Genomic DNA, 9662 nt, shown 5'->3' with positions numbered 1-9662 from the left:
GCACCTACGAGTGGGTTGTAATGCCTTTTGGCTTAAAAAATGCTGGGGCAACTTATCAAAGAGCAATGAATTCTATATTTCATGATTTTATAGAAACTTTCATGCAAGTATACATAGATGACATTGTTGTAAAGTGTGTTTCAGATAACAGTCATCTCGACCATCTGAGCCAATCATTCGAGAGAATGAGAAAACATGGCTTAAACATGAACCCCCTTAAATGTGCTTTCTTTATGCAGGCTGGAGATTTCCTGGGCTTCGTGGTCCATAAGGGAATAGAAATAAATCAAAATAAAACAAAAGCTATTATGGAAACAAAGCCTCCATCCACAAAGAAAGAATTACAGTCTTTACTGGGAAAGATAAACTTCTTGAGAAGATTTATCTCAAACTTGAGTGGACGCACGCAACCCTTTTCCCCCTTACTGTGGCTCAAGCAATGAAAGTTTGAATGGCGTGCTGAACACCAAGAAGCTTTTGAAAAAATCAAGCAATACTTGATGCATCCACCAATATTGTCTCCCCCATATGGGAAGAAGCATATGCGCCTGTATATCTCAGCTTCAGATAATACAATAGGCAGCATGCTAGCACAAGAAGATGACAATGGTGTTGAAAGAGCTATTTATTATTTAAGTAGAGTACTCAATGATGCAGAGACTAGGTATAGCGCAATAGAAAAACTCTGCCTTTGTTTATATTTCTCTTGTATTAAACTCAAGTATTATATAAAGCCAGTTGATGTTTATGTTTCGTCTCATTGTGATGTTATTAAACATATGCTATCGAAGCCAATATTGCATAGTCGAATTGGCAAATGGGCTTTAGCCCTTACGGAGTACTCTTTGATATTTCAACCACTTAAAGGAATGAAAGGGCAGATCATATCAAATTTCATTGTTGACCATGCAGTGGTTGAACACCCTCAACAATATGTAGACTTGAAGCCTTGGAAGTTATACTTCGATGGTTCGACTCATAAAGAAGGAACCGGTGTTGGAATACTGATAATTTCTCCTGATGGAATTCCAACAAAGCTCAAGTACAAGATCGAAGGTCCCTTATGCTCCAACAACGAAGGTGAATACGAAGCACTTATCGCTGGACTTGAAGCTTTGTTAGAATTGGGGGCAACTAGAGTCGAAATTAAAGGAGACTCTGAACTAGTGATTAAGCAATTGACGAAAGAATACAAATGTATCAAAGAAAATTTGATCATGTATTTTGTCATAGCAAACATGCTGCTTAAAAAATTCAAGTATGTGGATTTAAGTCATGTTTCAAGATTGAATAATCAAGAAGAAAATGATTTGGCACAGTTAGCCTCAGGATACAGAGCTGATCGAAGTAAGAGGCAAAGCAATGGCCACCAAGCTCTCCCCAAGTGATCTGGAGAATTCACAATTAGGTTTTGCTAACAAAGAGGAGTTCGAAGTTTTAAATATAGACTCTTTAGCAGACACAGATTGGAGGAGTCCAATTGTAAATTATTTAAAAGATCCTTCGACAGACACGGATAGAAAGGTAAAGTATCGAGCCTTATCATATTTCTTGATGGGAAATGAATTGTTTAAGAAGACTCCTGAAGGAGTTTTGCTAAAGTGTCTGGGTGAAGCTGAAGCATATTTGGCTCTCTCGAATGTACATAGTGGAGCATGTGGTGCACACCAAGCGGGGCACAAAATGAAATGGCTTTTGTTTAGGTACGGAATGTATTGGCCCTATATGTTAAAAGATTGCATAGAATTCGCTAAAGGATGTCAAGAGTGTCAAGAACATGCAGGTATTCAGCATGCTCCTGCAAATGAATTAAGTTCAATAATAAAGCCATGGCCTTTCAGAGGTTGGGCAATAGACTTAATTTGGGAAATTCACCCCAAATCTTCTAAAGGTCAAAGATATATCTTGGTGGGAATAGACTACTTCACAAAATGGGTCGAAGCGATACTGTCGCACGCTCGCGAAATATAAACAGAGTCGCCACCGATATATTTATCCCAAAGAGGGAAAGGAATATCAGAAAACCTAAGGTGAATAAGAACGAGGTCTTTCGACCAGAGATAGGGTACGGGAGTCAGTTACGCAAGGGGAAGGTACTAGCACCCCTCACGCCCATCGTACTCGATGGTATCCACCTATGTTTGTTGCTATCTAAAGGGTGTATAAATCTAAAGCTTAATTACTAAGGGAATGCATGCAAATGAAAGAAAAGAAACACGGGGAAAATAAGGTTTATAGATAATTGTGCTCGCTTAGGCCCCGCGACCTAATGCCTACGTATCCTTTTCAGGAATCAGAGCGCCGTAGTTCGGCTCTTTAGTTTTTGTTTGTTTTTGTGTTTTTTAGTGGACGAAGTTACATTCACACTCCGCTGCTCGACCTCTGGAGTCTTAAGCTGGGAATGGAGCGGAAATAACGTGTCCGATTAAAGAATGCCTCGGAGGCGAGATGAAGAAGAGATTTTGAACGTTTCGAGTGGAACCCTAAAGCAAGGGAGACTCGAGTTGCTCTTTGGTTTGTGTTTTTTAGAAGTTGGGAACTTACGCCTGAATGGAACCCTAAAGCAAGGGAGATCCAAGCACTCGAACGTTCCCTAAAGCAAGGGACGTTTAAGCTTCCATTCCCTTTTTAATGATTTTCACTTTTTTATTAATGTTTTATTAAGTGTTTTCTTTGTATTTTTTAGGGGACTTAATTTTGATATTTATTAGATGTTTTAAAGTTGAAAAGGAAAAGAAACTAGCCTAAGTATGAAGGGAATTTCTAAGTCCTAATGTTGTCATGGTTTCTACCTAAAGGTTAGGAGTAAAGGAACATGAAAGTAAAGATCACAATTAGAAGTCAACAAGTAGGATACATGAAAATAGTACAAGAGCATGAAATAGAACAAGTCAAAATATAGCACAAGAATGAACCAAAAAATACTACTATTTTTATATTGATTTTTATGAAAGAAATTGAATTAGAAGTCAAGTAAAAAGACTAAAAACAAATAGCCTAAAAACTAATATTTTTTATGATTATTCTTATATGTCAAAATTGGATTAAATGTCTAAAAACAACAAGAAAAAATCAGCATTTTTTATTACTAAAAGAAGTGACAAAAATCTAATTAAAATCTAAAAGAATAAATAAAAAATAAAATAAAAAAATATGGGGGTGCAATCCTGAATTGCAGGTTGTGAAAAGCAGGGCGCATGGCCCATAGAGCTTAAGGCCCAGGGGCGTTTTTGTAGTTGCAAAATTTTGTTGCCAAAAAACGGCGTGGGCCTCAGGTGGTGTGAATGGCAAAGCGCAGGCCCACAGAGTATTTTGTATTCAGATTTTTTATTAAGGAAAGTTTGCGGGCCAGGGGTGTGAACGGCAACGTTTCAGGCCCAGAGGTTCAATCTTGGTCCATTTTTATTATTATCATATAAAAAATAAAGATAAAATAAAACACATAATTAAAACGCAATTGAAAGAGGGGCTAGGGTTACCTCAATGCGCCGTTTCAACTTCTACATCAACCTATCTCTTTCTCACTCTCGACTCCCTCTCTCGAAAGAACGGCGCCGGACCACCCTATCGTCTCCGATTGCGACCTAGCGCCGCCGTGAACCAAACATCCCAGCAAAATCCCAACCTGGAGGGAAGCACGCAGGCGAAGCAAATGAGATACCCGAGAAGAAACTCCGAAGAATGTGCGAAACGAATGCTGAGTCCTTAAGATAGATTTCAATTTGAAGCCGATACGGAAGCGGCGACGACAAATTCCTCAGGTAATAGGTGTTCTGAACTCATTCTTGTTCGCAATTTTCCTTCTTGTTCTTCGATGATCTCGCGAACTCAAGCGCAATAGCACCGTTCTCTCATGCTCACTTCTTTCTCCGATTTACATCTTCTGCTTTGCATCTTGTTATTGAAGGTTGCTGAAGATTCAATGAAGTTGCTCGTGGCTTTGAAGAACCGATGCGAAGGTGATGATTGAAGTGATGTGCGATGATGAACAATGCGATGATGATGATGATGAAGCGTTAAATGATAGTTGTCGTTGAAGATTATGGTAGATTGAATTGAGGGAGATACTGGCAAGTTCTGCAGAATTGTGGTGAGTTCTTGAGATTGGATGAATCCGGATACTGTGTGATGAATTTTCTGTTTTGCTGATTGTGATTCTTTTGCAGGTTATCAATGGAGATTGAAGGTGGTGAAGTTCTTTTCTGTTGGTGAGTGAAGAAGAAGATTGAAGGTTCTATTTTTTTGAAGATTGAAGCATGGAATTGGGAATGGGAGCATGGAGTGTGAAGTGGTGAAGAAGATGAGAAATGAAGGTGAAGAAAAATGGAGGAGCAGTGAAGAATGGCTGAGATGAGAAAAGATCGAGAGCCTGAAGTTGCAGAGGTGAAGAAGTGTGGATTTGTGGAGAGTGAAGGTTATGCCAATGGAGGAGTGAATTATGGAGAATGAATGGAGAAGAGAGATGAGGAATGAGAAGTGATGAAGAAAGTGAAGAATGGTGGTTGAAGAGTGTGAAGAGATGAAGATGAAGATGGTGTGAAAAATGGTGGAGAGTGAGAAAAAATGGAGAAAAACTTTGAATAGAAGGGAGGTCTGAATTTATAGAAGTGGAGGTTGATGGATTCAGTTAGAGGGAAGAGGTGTGAGCCATTGGATTTTGATTTTCTGTTATGAATTGAAGGGTTAAGATCTGTCAGTTATGATTCTGTTTTAACTGTTATGCTGAAGGTTAGTTAGTTTGTTACAAACTGTTAGGGAATCAGTTAGTGGTTATTGGTAGTTACAAGTTTGGTTAGGAGGTTATGAATCTGTTATTGTTGTTACACAGGCTGTTAGCTTTTAGTTGGTTAAATCAGTTAGGAAAGTAGTAACTGATTTTTGGGAAATTCGTTAGGGTTATTGATATGGTTAAAAAGAGGTTAGTTCTGTTAGAGAAAGAAACAAATGAGGCTGACTGAGAGTTAATTGGATAGAGTTTGGAAGGTTAAAGTTAATTTGAAAGCTGTTAGTTAATTGGTTAAAGGGTTCTGTTATGGTTCGGTTAGTTTAGAAATTGTTTTGTACTAGGTTTATTGTGGAACTGTATTTTCTGTTATGTATTGTGATTTTGATATCGGTTTGAATGTATGCAGGTGAGTGTGTGGATTTGTTGATGTCAATTCTGTTTCTTTGAATCTCTGCTGCCTGAGGTTGTTTGAAATCCTTTAAGAATACGTACTGTAATGAGCTGTTAGAAATAATACTCGTGTTGAACTGCCCAAACTTCTTTGAACAAATTTCCCTGCTTGCTTTTAGTACTGATTGTTTGATAACTTGTGTATAGGTGAAACTCTGGTTTTGGTATGTGGATTCAAGTAATAATTACTACTGTTTTTTTTGGTTCATTCCTCAGGAGCTTTGGAAGATCTATCACCTTCCTTATTAAATAACTGGGAAGTACCAGATGACATGGAGGGATAGGCCTGGAAGCTTGCATCTCGACGAACCATTCGAAGATTATATGAGACAGTTGAGCTTCCAACATGGACTGGATGCTGAAGGAAAGAGCCATGCGTTTGCTGGTTCATTGCAATTGAATTTACTGGCTGAATTGGGGAGAAACGGAACCTTAGGATAGTCTAAGCACATCAAAAATCAATAACAGTGTCAAAACCTATGTTGTGATTTCAATTCTGATTTTTGTAATGGGCTTTTTGCTGTTTGTAACTATTTGTAAGCAACTTGACCACCAATGTAATTTGCAGGTTCCTTTGACTTTCCTTATTTCAAACCGAATTGAATTCTTTCTTTTTTCTTAATGCTTTAATCACCGTTATGAGCACAATATTCTTCAAAAGATGATTAACCATGTTCTGTCTTGAATGAGGGGATGTTACATTATTTAATCAAACAAAAGTCAATCTTACAAGGTTGACTTGTTGACCAAATGTCAACTCGTGCCAAATAGGATCATCTTTAGATTTCTTTCTTCTCTCTTTTTTTCTTTCAGAATTCAAATGCTTGATTGTCTTTTTCTCGATGCTTGACGTCAAAAGTATCGACCCTTTAGTCTTCAAATTGGCCATTAACTTAATATTCTGTCATAAAACCAAACAATGGTCGTCCATGCAGGGATGAATCAAAACATCGTAACAAAATCATCCAATCAAATGTCTTTCAGAAGACCTATCCTAATCACCATCTTCATTAAGTGCGAGACAAATTTTGAAGAAATAATTAACCTTGTATTAAGACTTAAGTGAAATTTCGATTTGCCCCATGATCCTTGATCCCAATGATAGTTATTAATTAAGCGAATACATAATTTTATCTATGACTTAAGATGCAAATGCGTATGAAGCAATAAACTAATTAGTAATAGATTTAGATGGGCAAATTTTGGGGTGCAACAGCTGCCCCTATTTAATCATCTTAAACCTGAAGGAGAGATTGGCGCTGGCCTTTCGATCCTTCGAGGTATAAGAAGATTAAATATCAAGAGAACCTGAAAATTTGCCTGATGAAAGGTAGGTCCACTAGGGAAGAAATGGTGACAACTCCGTTGAGGAAGACTGTATCAATTCTAGATTGAACAAATTAACTCTGAGTTATAAATGGAATAAACATCAACTCTGGGTTGAAAAAGAAAAGGGAGGCAACTCTGGGTCAAAGAATAAAGGGAAGTCAACTCTGGGTTGAGAAAGAAAGGAAGAAAGTCAACTTTGGGTTGAGAGAAGGTAGTTGGATAATGACTGTGGGTTAAAAGCAGAAAGATGAACAATTAGAAATAACCGTCAACTCTGGGTTGAGTAAAAAGATAACCATCAACTCTGGGTTGAGTGGGAAAGGAAAAATATAACCGTCAACTCTGGGTTGAGTAAAAGATAACCATCAACTCTGGGTTGAGTGGTAGAAGGATCAACTCTGGGTTGAATAAAAGATAACCGTCAACTCTGGGTTGAGTGGGAGAAGGATCAACTCTGGGTTGAATAAAAGATAACCGTCAACTCTGGGTTGAGCGGGAAAAGGAAACAAGAGATACCGTCAACTCTGGGTTGAGTGGGAAAGGACAAAATATGACCGTCAACTCTGGGTTGAGTGGGAAAGGAATCAATTCTGGATTGAATAAAGGGTAACCGTCAACTCTGGGTTGAGTGGGAAAAGGCAAGAGACAACCGTCAACTCTAGGTTGAGTGGGAAAAAGAGATAACCGTCAACTCTGGGTTGAGAAAAACATAACCGTCAAATCTGGGTTGAAGAAGACAAGTGGGTCAACTCTAGGTTGAAGAATAAAGGAAAGTCAACTCTGGGTTGAATAAGAGGTAAACATCAATTCTGGATTGAGAATGAAAAAGGAAATCAATATTAATGGGATGAGATATAGGCATCAACTCTGGGTTGAGCAAGGGTATCAACTCTGGGTTGAAGAAGAAAAGGAAGTCAACTCCGGGTTGAGAAAGAAAGAAGATCGACTCTGGGTTGAGAGAAAGAAAGAAGATCAACTCTGGGTTGAGAGAAAGTAATTCAACTCTGGGTTGAAAGAGGGAAGATAGACAATTATGAGTAACCGTCAACTCTGGGTTGAGTGGGAAGGAGAAATAAGATCAACTCTGGGTTGAATAAAAGAAAAGATATCCTTCAACTCTGGGTTGAGAAAGGAACAAGAAAAAGATCAACTATGGGTTGAATAAAAGAAGAGATAACCATCAACTCTGGGTCGAGAGGGAAAAGATAATTAACTCGGAGTTAAAAGATGAATGGAAAGTCAACTCTGGGTTGAACACAAAAGTATCAACTCTGGGTTGAAGAAAGATGAACATGATTGACTTTGGGGGATGACACCACAATGGTAACTCTGAATGATCCAGTGGAATATCAATTGATTGCTTGTAGGGACCTCATCTGATGAGTAACTTGGCTTATGCTTCACATGCAAATGTTTGATTTATTTGTGCACTTCTGGAGATGCTATGCAATGATTGCTATATGCAGTGTACTGATTGGATGTTCAGGGTTTCTGCTTTGTATGGTGTAGATTAGATGGAGTTCTGAAACTCTGTTCGAGGATCAAGGTAGAGTGGATGCCCCTGATTTATTGATGATTGGATTATTGTGGGAGAAATGTCAATGAGAATGAAATGATATGCATGACGCATGCATGACTATGAATGGAATGATTTGTTTCCAAGGTACCAGGGATGGATGGGGAGTGCCTTTGCGGAAAGGTTGTTGCTTGAAGGATAGAATTTGTGAAGGTGAGGTGTTTAGCTTGACTCCTCGACACTTGTCTTGATATCTGACACTTGATTGAAGATGAAGATATGAATTGTTACTAGCTTGCCCCAGCGTGTATGATATCTTGAGATAAAACTTTGATAATGCTTGAATCATGGAGATTTGCGATGGTCTGCCCCAGTGTAGATTATGGAATGGATGCCCCAGATTGAAAGGAACTCCTCCACTTAATGGATTCTTTGGATATTTGCTCAGCGGACGACCAATCTTTGCCTTTGTAAGACTACTCGATGGAATTTCAATGTTGAACTTTCCTTGGTATCAAGTACTTACTTTCGAATTAGAGACAATTCTGTTTTGAAAAAGATAATGAGAATGCAATGCACATGTTAATCTCAAAGAAAGGTTTTATTTGTCAAAATGTTGTACTGATACTAACACAAATGACACAGCAACAATAGGAGTCAGTTTTGACATGATTTTACAGTTTGTATGCTTTCGGAACGAACCCTACTTCAATTAGGACTTTCGAGGGTTGTAACGTGGCCGGGTTCACGGTTTAAGAAACAAAGGATAAAGGCTCAAGTTCTACTTAACCCACCCCTTCTTCGTGATGTTCTCCAGTCCTACGTTCAGTTAGTTTGACACGAGTATTCGCCTTTCAGGAAGGATTGTGATGGATGAGGATCTTTTGTAGCTTTGATTGAAGTGGCAGTCACCCTTTGATGCTTTCGTTGATGATCACAATAACTTGTTCCTTGGAGGATTTTTGTTCTTTTGCTTTTGACTTTTGCTTTCCCTAACTTTTGCCTGGACAGAAAGTTTCTTTTGACTTTGATTTTTGTTGTCCAGCGGGATATGCCCCAATTTTGCCTAAGTCATTTGCTTCAAAGCTTTTCTTTTTGACTTAGCGGGCTATTGCTTCTTCTTTTTTTCATAGCTTTCTTTTTATTCTTTTTGTCTCGTTCGGGAACAAGTTGTATGGCTTTTGTGATTGACTTGTAGAAGAGGTAGCGACTGCTTTCTTCTCATTGAATGAGAGACATCCATTGTGGATTGTGCTCTTCTTCTTTTGTTGCGAGAGATGAGATGTAATTGATCCTCTGATGGAATACCTGAAAGTTGAGCGCTCGGTCGCACTAACTGAAGACTACCCTGCCCCTGGTTAAGATTGAGGGTTTTGTATTTTTTGAAAAGAAACTACTACTCCTTAGGCTCAAAGGGGTTGACGAAGGTTTCACTCCCTTATAACTCCAGTGTTTAGGAATTGAAACAATGCCTGTACATCGTCAGCAGGATCTCTGTTCCAAAAACATACAATTAGTAGTTCATGTGTTTTTGATTTTCATCATTCTCCTTTTTTAGTTGCTTAAGACAAATGAGTGAAGTATCAATGAACATAATGACAAAGATGAAATGATTTGAGAAAAACATGTATATTGCATTAT

At 38.4% G+C, this 9662-nt stretch overlaps 1 long non-coding RNA gene across 4 annotated transcripts; it reads left to right on the top strand.

The window, feature by feature from the left end:
- The first annotated feature begins 3451 nt into the window (after positions 1–3451).
- Positions 3452–5784, top strand: LOC131622789 (uncharacterized). Of its 4 annotated transcripts, XR_009290015.1 has the most exons (5): positions 3452–3761; positions 3908–4090; positions 4167–4728; positions 5133–5189; positions 5393–5784. It is a non-coding gene; the product is annotated as an uncharacterized LOC131622789 (long non-coding RNA). The 4 variants fall into 4 exon arrangements; XR_009290018.1 differs by lacking the exon at positions 5133–5189; XR_009290008.1 differs by having other exon boundaries at positions 4167–5189.
- Positions 5785–9662: the final 3878 nt, after the last annotated feature.

This window comes from Vicia villosa, linkage group LG1, assembly GCF_029867415.1.
Source record: "Vicia villosa cultivar HV-30 ecotype Madison, WI linkage group LG1, Vvil1.0, whole genome shotgun sequence".
NCBI lineage: Eukaryota > Viridiplantae > Streptophyta > Magnoliopsida > Fabales > Fabaceae > Vicia > Vicia villosa.
Note: the sequence above shows the minus strand (reverse complement) of the source record. Positions and strands in the feature narration are given on the sequence as shown.